Below are 13,604 nucleotides of genomic sequence, written 5' to 3'. Positions count from 1 at the left end.
TAATTTAACATCATTTTTTATTCCATTTTAATGCATAAAATGCATCGTATGTCGATGGCGGCGGAGTTGGCGTCCACGCTCACAGCTGCACCTGTTTGCTTCTCCCCCTTCCCTCCCTCGTGAAGCTGTGGGGAAGGGAGTGTAAAGAAATCAACGTCGTAATGCGTTGTGAAGGAAACCAGCGTTCTTTTAGAACAACGACTTCATGGCTTGAAGACACCAAAACAAAAATGGCTAAGAAAGCCCGAATTTATAAGGGAAGTAACTCTCTAAAAATGCTTATATAGTTATTTCCCTTACAAACCCTAGCAACGCCGGGCGATACTGCTAGTCTATATATATAAAACTGTAGTTGTGTGAGTGTCTGTCCCCTTCGATTTAGATTCCTAACTACTCCCACATTTTGCGGTGCAGTTTAACCAAATTCGGGTATCTTATAGTCGTGATTCATATCGAGCCCGTCTGAGTATTAGCGCGCGTCTACGATGAGTCTACGATTTTAAAAATAATTTAACATCATTTTTTATTCCATTTTAATGCATAATTTTTCGTGTGTCGATGGCGGCGGAGTTGGCGTCCACGCTCACGCCTGCACCTCTTTGCTTCTCCCCCTTCTTCCCTCCCTCGTGAAGCTGTGGGGAAGGGAGTGTAAGGAAATCAACGTCGTAATGCGTTGTCAAGGAGACCAGCGTTCTTTTAGAACAACGACTTCATGGCTTGAAGACACCAAAACAAAAATGGCTAAGAAAGCCCGAATTTATAAGGGAAGTAACTCTCTAAAAATGCTTATATAGTTATTTCCCTTACAAACCCGAGCAACGCCGGGCGATACTGCTAGTCTATATATATAAAACTGTAGTTGTGTGAGTGTCTGTCCCCTTCGATTTAGATTCCTAACTACTCCCACATTTTGCGGTGCAGTTTAACCAAATTCGGGTATCTTATAGTCGTGATTCATATCGAGCCCGTCTGAGTATTAGCGCGCGTCTACGATGAGTCTACGATTTTAAAAATAATTTAACATCATTTTTTATTCCATTTTAATGCATAATTTTTCGTGTGTCGATGGCGGCGGAGTTGGCGTCCACGCTCACGCCTGCACCTATTTGCTTCTCCCCCTTCTTCCCTCCCTCCCTCGTGAAGCTGTGGGGAAGGGAGTGTAAGGAAATCAACGTCGTAATGCGTTGTCAAGGAGACCAGCGTTCTTTTAGAACAACGACTTGATGGCTTGAAGACACTGAGACAACGATTTAAAAAAAAAATTATCATCATTTTTTATTCCATTTTAATGCATTTTTTTGCTATAACTCTCTAAAAATGCTTATATAGTTATTTCCCTTACAAACCCGAGCAACGCCGGGCGATACTGCTAGTCTATATATATAAAACTGTAGTTGTGTGAGTGTCTGTCCCCTTCGATTTAGATTCCTAACTACTCCCACATTTTGCGGTGCAGTTTAACCAAATTCGGGTATCTTATAGTCGTGATTCATATCGAGCCCGTCTGAGTATTAGCGCGCGTCTACGATGAGTCTACGATTTTAAAAATAATTTAACATCATTTTTTATTCCATTTTAATGCATAATTTTTCGTGTGTCGATGGCGGCGGAGTTGGCGTCCACGCTCACGCCTGCACCTATTTGCTTCTCCCCCTTCTTCCCTCCCTCGTGAAGCTGTGGGGAAGGGAGTGTAAGGAAATCAACGTCGTAATGCGTTGTCAAGGAGACCAGCGTTCTTTTAGAACAACGACTTGATGGCTTGAAGACACTGAGACAACGATTTAAAAAAAAAATTATCATCATTTTTTATTCCATTTTTAATGCATTTTTTTGCTATAACTCTCTAAAAATGCTTATATAGTTATTTCCCTTACAAACCCGAGCAACGCCGGGCGATACTGCTAGTCTATATATATAAAACTGTAGTTGTGTGAGTGTCTGTCTCCTACGATTTAGATTCCTACCTCCTCCCACATTTTGCGGTGCAGTTTAACCAAATTCGGGTATCTTATAGTCGTGATTAATATCGAGCCCGTCTGGCTATTAGCGCGCGTCTACGATGAGTCTACGATTTAAAAAATAATTTAACATCATTTTTTGATTCCATTTTAATGCATAATTTTTCGTGTGTCGATGGCGGCGGAGTTGGCGTCCACACTCAAACACCTGCACCTGTGTTTGCTTCTCCCCCTTCTTCCCTCCTTTGTGAAGCTGTGGGGAAGGGAGTGTAAAGAAATTAACGTCGTAATGCGTTGTCAAGGAGACCAGCTTTCTTTTAGAACAACTTCATGGCTTGAAGACACCAAAATAGAAATGTCTAAGAAAGCCCGAATTGGCATCTATAAGGGAAGTAACTCTCTAAAAATGCTTATATAGTTATTTCCCTTACAAACCCGAGCAACACCAGGCGATACTACTAGTATATAATAAAATTATTGTATACAGTGATCAGGTGCCCCACAACTTGTCAAAAGTGCGTATAAAGCATATGCAGTAATGTACAAATGTCTGGGAAGCGAACAGTGTATGAGTCAGATACATGCTTGCGTGTGTAGTGTTGGCGAATCTCAGGAAGCATGGAAGTTTTGAAGGATGCAGTGCTCTGACAACTAACAACTGATGCTGGCAGTTTGTTCCATGCTTCAGCAACTCTTAGCGTGAAAAAATGTTTCCGAAAGTCATGGGAACTGTGCTGTTTTCTGACTTTGTAAACATGTCCACGGGTGTTAGACAGGTAGAGTTTGAAAAGGTGTTCAAGTTTTTGTTTAATACCGAACCATTTCTTCAGTCAAATTATTGTCGCTTCTCTGGAATCTTATTTGTGGTCACTTTGTTCTGTATAAATAATAGTCGCTAAATCGCTCTCACACCATGCCTTCTGTCTTCAAAATGTGAAGGACACATTGGACAATTTAGTCTATATATTCTGTCTGGAAAAAAAAAAAAATTGTTACAGATGGATTGTCTTTTGACTGATGTAGGCTGCCCTGGGGCTACACAGAATCAGTTATGATTGTAGCCTATGTAGGAACTTCACACGATTTTTACTCTATCTTCCAGAAGCAACAGTCAAATCTCTCTCAATTCACACACTACAATGTTAAAAAAAAAAAGGAGAGCAAAAAGCACATTGGTTAATGCAGTTTGTGGTTCACTCTTCACGAAAAATAAGACCAGATGGTGATGACTAAAATACTTTGATCATAGGTTTAACTATCAGGGCTGAATTAGAGCTAAACTTCTGTCAAATGATATCTCGCAGACTTGTTAGCTCGTTGGACAAAATGCTTAATGATACTTTTCTGGCTTTATGTTCTGAGTTCAAATTCTGCTGAGGTCAGCTTTGTCTTTCATTCTTTTGGGGTCAAAAAAAAACAAGTACCAGTTGAGTACTGGAGTTGATGTGATTAATTGTCACCCTTACCATCAAAATTTCCGCCCTTGTGCCTATGGTAGAAAAGAATTAATATCTGGAATCAAAAAGCCTTTCAGAGTGTCTGCTTGCCCTGCTAGATTTAGTAACCAGATCTCCCTCAAAGCACATCCTATTGTTAAAAAAAATAAAACCACATTTGAATAAAGTAGATCTAGAGATATTATGAAATAATAATGAGCTTGTTGTGTACAGTGTTCTGGTGCCCTACAAGTTATGCCTGGTAAAATATAGAGCAATCATTACTTGAGCCTTTGTTAATAGGTCTGGTCAATCAAGCCTGACCTCGGGCTAAAAAAAATTGATACTGTTTGACTTGGTAACATGGTACCATCTCTGTTATAAGCTGCTGTTTTTTGTCGACTGAATTACCTTATATATCATCATCATCATCGTTTAACGTCCACTTTCCATGCTAGCATGGGTTGGACGATTTGACTGAGGACTGGTGAACCAGATGGCTGCACCAGGCTCCAATCTGATCTGGCAGAGTTTCTACAGCTTGATGCCCTTCCTAACACCAACCACTCTGAGAGTGTAGTGGGTGCTTTTACATGCCACCTGCACAGGAGCCAGTCCAGCGACACTGGCAATGACCTCGCTCGAATGTTTTTTCATGTGCCAGTAAGATGACGCTGGTAATGATCATGCTTGAAAGGTGCTTTTTACATGCCACCAGCATGGAAGCCAGTCAGCTGCTCTGACAACGATCATGCTCGGATGGTGCTCTTAGCACTCCACTAGCACAGATGCCAGTCATCAAATTTAATTTCGATTATATGTTGCTATTTATCATAATATATATGAGCCAATGAAAGAGCTTGCCTCTTGGTCAATATTTCTGAAAAGGAATAAAGGTTCTATGAGAGTTAAAAAGGGGGCAGACAAATTACCATGTTTAGTCAAATTAAATCATGTATATTGTACTCCCATCTTTTTCAGTTTGTCCAGCATCATTTTAAACACTACTGGAAAGAAAGAAGAATTTACTTAGAAACTAACATCATTTTGTGTCAGCAATTATTAAGAGTTGCATTTCATTAATAAAATTTTAGGAGAAGGACAAAAAGTTTCACTTATGTTTTTTTATGGTAGTGGTCAGGGTGGGGGAAGGCTGATATTTGTCAGTTAAAGAACTATTGATCAAGGTGGTCAGTTGATATACTAGAAATGAAAGCCAAAAGTACCTCGTATTTCATCTTTTTGTCTTCAAAAAGGGTAGGGCAACTGGATAATGTAGTCCTAGATACATTGCCTGAAATTAAAATGAGATGGTTACAGCTGAAATGCCATTGACCATAACTCTGTTTGGTCAGAGCTAGCCAGCAGTTAAACAATAACTTTTATGCGAGGTAAAATACCTTTACTATTTTAGATTGCTGAAGTCGGGCAAAAATAATTCTAATTTTCTACATCAACAAATATAAAATATTGCACATTTCTTTAGTAAGTCTTTCTTCACTACTTTGGTAAATAGTATGAAAGTTAATTCTTTGTTAATAAGATCAGAATAAGGTCGAAACATATCTAGAGTTGTCTCATATGAATGACAGTCAAATGAAAATAATGTTAATCTTTAATATCAACCAGCTCTTCTGTAAAATCTGGTTGTTCACAATTACAAATAACCATCAGCGCAGAGTGAACTCTGATCCAATGAGACAGTCTTTGTAATGTTAGTGCTATACTATGGCCCATTTGAAACATATAAGAATCTGTTATATGGTCTCTCAACTTGTTTGAAATAAAAGAAAAATATTCCTCAAAAGACATCCTGAAATCTTAGAAAAATATCACTCACAGTGGATATTGTCTTTTTCACTTCACTAAAAATACAAGATAACTGTTACTTGGAAGCTTTTAATCATGCCTCTTCTAGGTTGGCATCGAACTGAGGCTAAATACAATGACCATGCTTTTTTTTTTATATGGAGGTTAGATATAGATCTAAAACAATACTCAACTTAATACCTTTAGACCATTTAGTGTCTTCAGAAGAATAATCTGTTACAATGGCCTTCTTTTCTCTTATTTAGCTAACTACAAACCTCCTCTGCCCAAGACAGTTACCTTCTGTTTTTTTTTTTCCTTATCACCATTCCTATTGCTTTTCACTTCCAAACTCTGCACTAAATTTTTGACTCAATTCTTCATCCAAAGAGATGCATCCTTCTTAAATTATGGAGGTTGGTTTTATTAGACTCAGAGCCCAGTCTGGTTTGGTTGATTGCAATTCAGAGGCACTAGAGTTTATAGATGAATTTACTTTCACTGCAGTTGTTAAAAGCTATGTGTCTCTTAAAAGGATTATAGGTAAGTTCACTGCCATCAATTCGCCAGAAAGAAAGTTCACTGCAAGGAAAGTTTACCAAGAAAATATATCCATAGTATCATCACCACCACCACCACCGCCACCACCACCACCACCACCACCACCATCATCATCGTTTAACGTCCGTTTTCCATGCTGGCATGGGTTAGATGGTTTGACTGAGGTCTGGAGAGCCAGGAGGCTGCACCAGGTTCCAATCTGATCTGGCAGAGTTTCTACAGCTTGATGCCTTTCCTAACGCCAACCACTCTGAGAGTGTAGTGGGTGCTTCTTATGTGCCACCAGCACAGGAGCCAGTATTGTCATTCATATTGTGTTCATTCCATTCCATTTGGACTCCAGACTCACTACTGTGCACAATAATCCTTACTCTGAATTCACACACTGTCCATGTCTTTTCGGTTTTGCTTGTAGGTGTTAAGAGGGCTGTCAACTACAGTGAACTTTCTAGCCATGGTAATGTTCTTTCCTCCAGGTAAAACCATAAGAAAAAGAAAGAAGGGAAATATAGATTCTGAGTCCAATTCCATTGTGTGTATTTTCACAACATCAAACCAGAGCTAAACATTCACTACCAAATGCTAATTTAGATTTAAGGCAGGCTTAATGAAAACTTAATTAACTGTTGCTTTTGTTTATCATTGTATTTCTCAAATGGTACATTGAGGTTCATTGATGTACTGCAAGGAATATCTATGTGCTCCATGGATTTTTAAAAATATAGTTTAGCACCTTAGGAAATCCATATTAATGTTTGAAAAGTGTTATTTATAATTTTATTGTGCGCATATATGATTAATGAAATAGGATAAGCAACAGTTTTCTATATTTTGTTAAAATTTTTAACAAATATAACATTTACTAAAGAGCCTATCAAAGAGCTTCTACATGGCTACCCAACTCGTTGAAAGTAGTAGCCAAATCACACTCAAATCATATCATTAAAAAGAGAGTACACTCTGGAAAATGTAGTCTTGGATACATGATGTTTAAGTGAAGGTTGGCTAGTCATGGTTAGAACATCTTTAATCATAAGTCTGCTTAGTTAAAACTAGGTTGGATTTAAAAATCTACAACAGTGACAACTTAAAAAATTATTGTGATTAAGGCTCTTTAACAATTTAACTGACAAACTACAACATATTAAAATTTTTGTATCTCTTATCGATGAAGAGGAAGAAAAAAGTCAATTGCTGATATGTTAACTCCTCCCTTAAAGTAATGGTATCTATTTTGTAAATTGCACTAACTGACAAAGTCGATTACTTTATTCCAGAAATAAATGTAATATGTATGATATAATAAGAATCCAAGACCTGTACATAAATCTGCTGATCATGAACTGCACAGGCATAATGGAATGGTTAAGGAGTTTGCTTCACAGGACACATAGTCATGGATTTGATCCTGTTGTGTGATATTGTGAACAAGTCTCTGATATAGGAGCTGGTCTCAGGCTGAGCAACTGACCTTTGTGGGAAATGAGATAGATGAATCATGTTGAATGTATATGTATGTATATGTGTTATTTGTGTGTGTATGTGTATGTATGATTATATATATATGTGTGTATATGTGTGTGTGAACATATATATATATGTATGTGTGTATCAATATATGTATGTGTATCATTAGGCATATGTCTCTGCCTGTCTATCTATCTATCTATCTATCTATCTATCTATCTATCTATCTATCTATCTATCTATCTATCTATCTATCTATCTATCTATCTATCTGTGTGTGTGTATGCGTGGATAAAGATAGATAGATAGATATAGATATATAGATAAATGTCTGTCTGTATGCATGTATGTGTGTGTGTGTGTATATATATATTTATTTATATACATATGTGTGTGTGTATAGTGAGGAAGAGAGAAAGATGCAGGCAGTTAGATAGATAGATAGATAGATAGATAGATAGATAGATAGATAGATAGATAGATAGATAAATAGATAGATAGATAGATAGATAGATAGATAGATAGACGGATAGATATATTGGCTTTTGATAGCAAAGTGCTGTATGCTGCAAAAATACCTTGCTGTATTAGTTTCTTGTAGGTTGCTTAACCACCTCCTGCCCCTATGTCTAGTTTACTTTTGTTCTACTCCAAGATTGAATAAATAAGTAAATAGGTACCAAGTATTGTGGTTGATATAGTTGACCAAAACCCTCGAAAGCATTACCTTAGTATGGCCACAGTCCAGTGACTGAAACCAGTGAAAGAAAAAAGAAAAAGGATAAAGCCCTCAGATATCTAATCTGATACTATCACATACCTAGTTTCTACTAAAGAGTTCATCCAATTCATACATTCACCTTAAGACAACATATGTACTAGATGCATAATGGTGAACAGAGACTAAAATATTTGAACTTTACAGCTTACTAAAAGATAAGTGAGGTTAACTGCCTGGAAAAACTATTTTATCAGTTCTTACTGTACTTCATCTAAAAGATTTGGTTGTATTATCACTTTCAACAAGCCTCTTTAAATCATCCACTCGAGTAATCTCTTATATAAAATCCATTCTGTTTGTCTGTGGGTGTGTGTGGCTTCTAGGATCTCGGGCATCCTCCATCCGATTGCACTCAAATTTGATATGTAGATACTGAGGGTATCAGGGTGTGTATAAGTCTTGAAAAAATTACAAAAATCGATTCCAGGTGAGAATGTGATCGATAAAGCATTCTTTGGAATAGAAAAAAAGTCAATCTTTATTTCTTCTTTTGCTGGTGTCTTAAATTTGGTTTAATTTTTTTTTTCTCAGGCCTATGGAATGGTCGGACAAGTTGTTTTGAGAAAATTTGGTTTGAATGTTTGACAGCTCAGCATCATCCATTGGACAGGGAGCGTTTTGCTCATGCTTTATAAAGGCCTGTGTTTAGCTGCAGTCTATGTAACTGAAAATACATGTTAGACATACTTGAATGATTGAATGATTTACAAGAAAAAGTGTATATAATTACGGAGATGTACTCGCATAGCAAGTGATTTGATCTGAGATCGTGTGCTGGAACGAAAACAGTTGCAGCGTGGAAGGTGTTTGTAAGCCATTTAAGAAACACACAAAAGCCGTTCGATTCACTTCAACATTTAAGTTTAATTTGTCAAAATATTTTCGTCGCTAAAATCCGCGACCTGTTCACTGACAAAAATCCGTGCGATTCACTTCAACATTTAAGTTTAACTTGTCAAAATATTTTCATCGCTAAAATCCGCAACCTGTTCACTGACAAAAATCCGTGCGATTCACTTCAACATTTAAGTTTAACTTGTCAAAATATTTTCGTCGCTAAAATCCGCAACCTGTTCACTGACAAAAATCCGTGCGATTCACTTCAACATTTAAGTTTAACTTGTCAAAATATTTTCATCGCTAAAATCCGCAACCTGTTCACTGTCAAAAATCCGTGCGATTCACTTCAACATTTAAGTTTAACTTGTCAAAATATTTTCGTCGCTAAAATCCGCAACCTGTTCACTGACAAAAATCCGTGCGATTCACTTCAACATTTAAGTTTAACTTGTCAAAATATTTTCATCGCTAAAATCCGCGACCTGTTCACTGTCAAAAATCTGTGCTGCACGGATTTTTGTCAGTGAACAGGTCGCGGATTTTAGCGACGAAAATATTTTGACAAATTAAACTTAAATGTTGAAGTGAATCGAACGGCTTTTGTGTGTTTCTTAAATGGCTTACAAACACCTTCCACGCTGCAAGTGTATATAATAGTACAACAGTATTTAGCACAACAATTTATGCCTGTACATAAATGTGCAAACATACATATTCTTTTTATTTTTATTTGTTTCAGTCATTTGACTGTGGCCATGCAGGAGCATCACCTTTAGTCAAACAGATTGACCATGGGACTTATTCTTTGTAAGTCTAGTACTTATTCTATCAGTCTCTTTTGCCATTACAGAGATGTAAATAGACCAACATTGGTTGTCAAGTGATGGTGGGTGGGGGACAAACACAGACATACAGACACACACACACAACATGCACATATATACCAAATCTACTCATAAGGCTTTGGCCAGCCTGAGGCTATAGTAGAAGACACTTACCCAAGGTGCCATGCAGCAGTGGGACTGAACCCAGAACCATGTGGCTGGTAAGCAAGCTACTTATCACACAGCCATTCATATTTGTTATGTGTGACAGAAGCAATATTAATTTAAAATAGTAATGTATATATCATATTTAAAGCATGTGCATCATTGAAAGCCTGAATTACTGCAGCATTCATCCTGAGATAGTTTTTTTTATGGATGTGTAGAGCTAAAAAGCACAGTAATATAACAGTAGTAGATGAAAATTGTCCAGCAGTTGTGATGACATAGCTAAGTGGGCATATCAGCCTCTTTGGGCTTTGTCATTAGCAAATATCTACTGGAAGTTACATGTAATGACAAAATCCACTGTTACTGATGTAGTAAAACAGATTGTGTTTTGTTAGTCCACTTTCACATACATCAACATGTTCAGGATGCTGATGTGCTTGCATATAGAGGATTTGTGAATGTGAGTATGTACATTCTTGTATTTGTATGTAAAAGTATGAATGTGCGTAAGTTTGTCTGGAAGAACATATATGTGTGTGTGTGTGTATACATATGCATGCATACTTATTGTATTTATGTGTGTGGGATTGGCAGATGTATGCTAGTGTACTTGCAACAACATTGTTGGACTGAAGTTTGGTGGTGTGGGGTGTGTGAAAGAAAGAGACGAGAAGTATATATATCATCATCATCATCATCATCATTATATATATATATATATATATATATATATATATATATATATACACACACACACACACACACATGGCGTTTTTTTTCCTCTGTCTTCCCTTCTCTGGATCTTTCCTTCTCCTATGTTTCCGACGAAGAGCTCCACTCGAAATGTTAAACCCTCCTTCTTTCCTGAGCGTCCAATAATACTATATTTGTTCCACGTCCTCGCGTTGTTGTGTTTTTTTGTGCTTTCTTGTTTGGATTAACTTTATATGTGTATATATATATACACACATACATATATGTATTTATGTGTTTGCTTGCATGTGCACATTCATGTTTGTGAGGGCAAATGTAGGGGGTTACAAGGGAGCATATGGTTGGAAGGTTGACCTGAGGTCTGTATAGGCATTGGTGATTAGGAACCCTATCCTTGGTTGTGAGGTGACCAGTGATGAGGTGCAGCCAGTAGGGTTTGAAGTTCATCAGGAAGGTGTACCTCTGATGGCAGCAATAAGATAGTTCATATTTCTTGTTGATAGATATTGCTGGTTGGTGGAGAATGTGTAATCTTTCATGGAGGCAAAAATGGCAAGTGTTAAATCTGAGTGACTAAGGTGCAGTCCTGTTGATAACGGTCCATTTGATGTTGGGAGTTTCATTCCAAACTTTATGGAGTCTCCAGAGTCGCTGATCTTACTTCTAACAATACCACATAACCTTCCTTGACCAAAAGCAACCCAGATTCTTGTAGCCACCTTGGACTTTCTGTATCCCTCCATTTGGTAATCTGAGCTTCAATAAGCTAGGTTTCTGTAAGAAGCCAGCATGAACAATATTTAACGGAAGTTAAATAATGATGGTGATGATGATGATAATGATGATGATGATATATGTATACATATATCATCATCGTCTCTGAAACGGCCCGTAGACGAACATTTTTGTAATTTTGTATATTTATCTTTTGTGTATTTTCTCTGGAATTTTAATACGTCACTTTAATATGTCCTTGTATGTTTTATTATCCCAAATTTTTACCAATCGTTTTATGATTTTAAGTGTAAATTCAATGTGTTTTGTATGCATCACTGATTCTTATATATTTATATATTTCATATGATGTTTATTTATTTATATATTATTATATTATATTTTTAAATGTCAGACTTTATATCTGTTCTGTAGATATAAATGAATATATGAATATATGTATGTGTTTGATCTTTCTGTGGATTTTGTAATATTCCTTTAATTGCTACTTATGTTGCCTCCCCTCAGATTAACAAGTGTATATATATATATATATATATGTGTGTGTGTGTGTGTTATTATTTTTATTATTGTCAGTATCATTGTTGTTGGTATATTATTGTGATATTACTTTTGTAAATATTTTTGTGTCATCACAACAATAAGTGCCACTCAGAATCTAATGAGCTGATTGGTGGAGAGTAATACGAGGGACATTCAATAAGTAATGCTCCTGACCCACTTGCAGTTGTTTGATCTAGCTGAAATTTTGCATGTGCAATTATATCTCTATAGATTAAGTGGCAAATTACAGCTCTGAACTAATTGTGGTTTCTAATTTACAGGTGTTTGAACTGAGTCAAGTGTGAAATGGAACCTGTTGAGTGTCGAGCAGTGATCCGGTTTTTGTATTTGAAAGGACGCACACCACGGGAGACTTTTGATAAAATGAAAGTAACTTATGGTGATGATGTCCCATCATATGACCTTGCAAAACGCTAGCATCGTGAATTCAAACATGGTTGTAACTCTGTGGAAACAGCTCCCAGATCTGGTCGCCCCACTTCTGCCATTGATGAGGCATCTGTCCGTCAAGTTGAGGCTGCCAATTTGGAAGATCGACGCATAACTATTCGCCAAATAGCCCATAAGGTCAAGATTAGTACCGGGTCTGTGGAAACTATCATTCATGACCATTTGCATATGCAAAAGGTGTCTGCCAGATGGATTCCCAGGTTGCTTACACCTTTCCAGAAGCAAGAACATGTCAAGTGCCCGAGGATGAATTTGGAGATGTGCCAAGAAGATGAGTCAAAATTTTTCAAAAGACTGATTACACAGGATGAAACCTGGGTCCATCACTATGATCCAGAGACCAAAGCCCAGTCAATGCAGTGGAAGCACCGTGACTCACCTCCTCCAAAGAAGGCAAGGGTGCAGCCCTCTGCTGGCAAGGTCATGCTCACAGTCTTCTGGGACCAGGATGGAGTAGTGATGACAGATTTCCTGGCAAAGGGTATCACAATTACAGGAGCCTATTATGCTTCACTTTTGAGGAAATTAAGAGAAGCTATCAAAATCAAGAGGCGGGGCAAGATCAACAAAGATATCCTCCTCCTGCAGGACAACGCTCCGGTCCACAACTCGTGTGTCGCCAGATCAGAAGCACAGGCATGCGGCTATGAACTCCTCCTCCATCCCCCCTACTCTCCTGACCTTGCACCCTCTGATTTTCAACTCTTCCCAGCCATGAAGTTGTTTTTGAAAGAAAAGCGTTTCCCAGATGATGTAGCCTTGATTTCTGAAGTCACGTTGAGGTTGGAGGACCAAGCTGGGATCTTCTACAAAAACGGTCTCCAGAGTTGCATCAAACGATGGGAGAAATGCGTAACTCTGGGTGGTTCCTATATAGAAAAAGACTGTGCCAAGTGTCGTTGCTCTACTGCTATGGGAAGTGGGTCAGGGGCATAACTTATTGAACGTCTCTTGTAGACTGGGTATATTTTAGGGAACTCAAAGAAATCCAACACCACTTGATCACATTCCACCTGAGGAAATGCCAACTCACAGCTCTTGCTGAAAAATGTTTAATTATATAGTAATTCTAAAGAATAATCTTATATAATCCATAACCATAAAAGAGAGTTTGTATGCTTGTGTGTGTGTGTGTGTGTGCATATGTTCCTTATCTATAACTGTTGGGTTGGTGCATAATTATTGTGGCTTTTTTTCAACAAATTTTATTCAACAAAAACAATAGCAATATTTAACAAAATCATCTTTAAATGATGGTTTGACTGTCTGCCAAGCAAATGGGAAGCAGTAATTG

The sequence above is a fragment of the Octopus sinensis genome, linkage group LG3 (genome assembly GCF_006345805.1).
Source record: "Octopus sinensis linkage group LG3, ASM634580v1, whole genome shotgun sequence".
Lineage (NCBI taxonomy): Eukaryota > Metazoa > Mollusca > Cephalopoda > Octopoda > Octopodidae > Octopus > Octopus sinensis.
Note: the sequence above shows the minus strand (reverse complement) of the source record.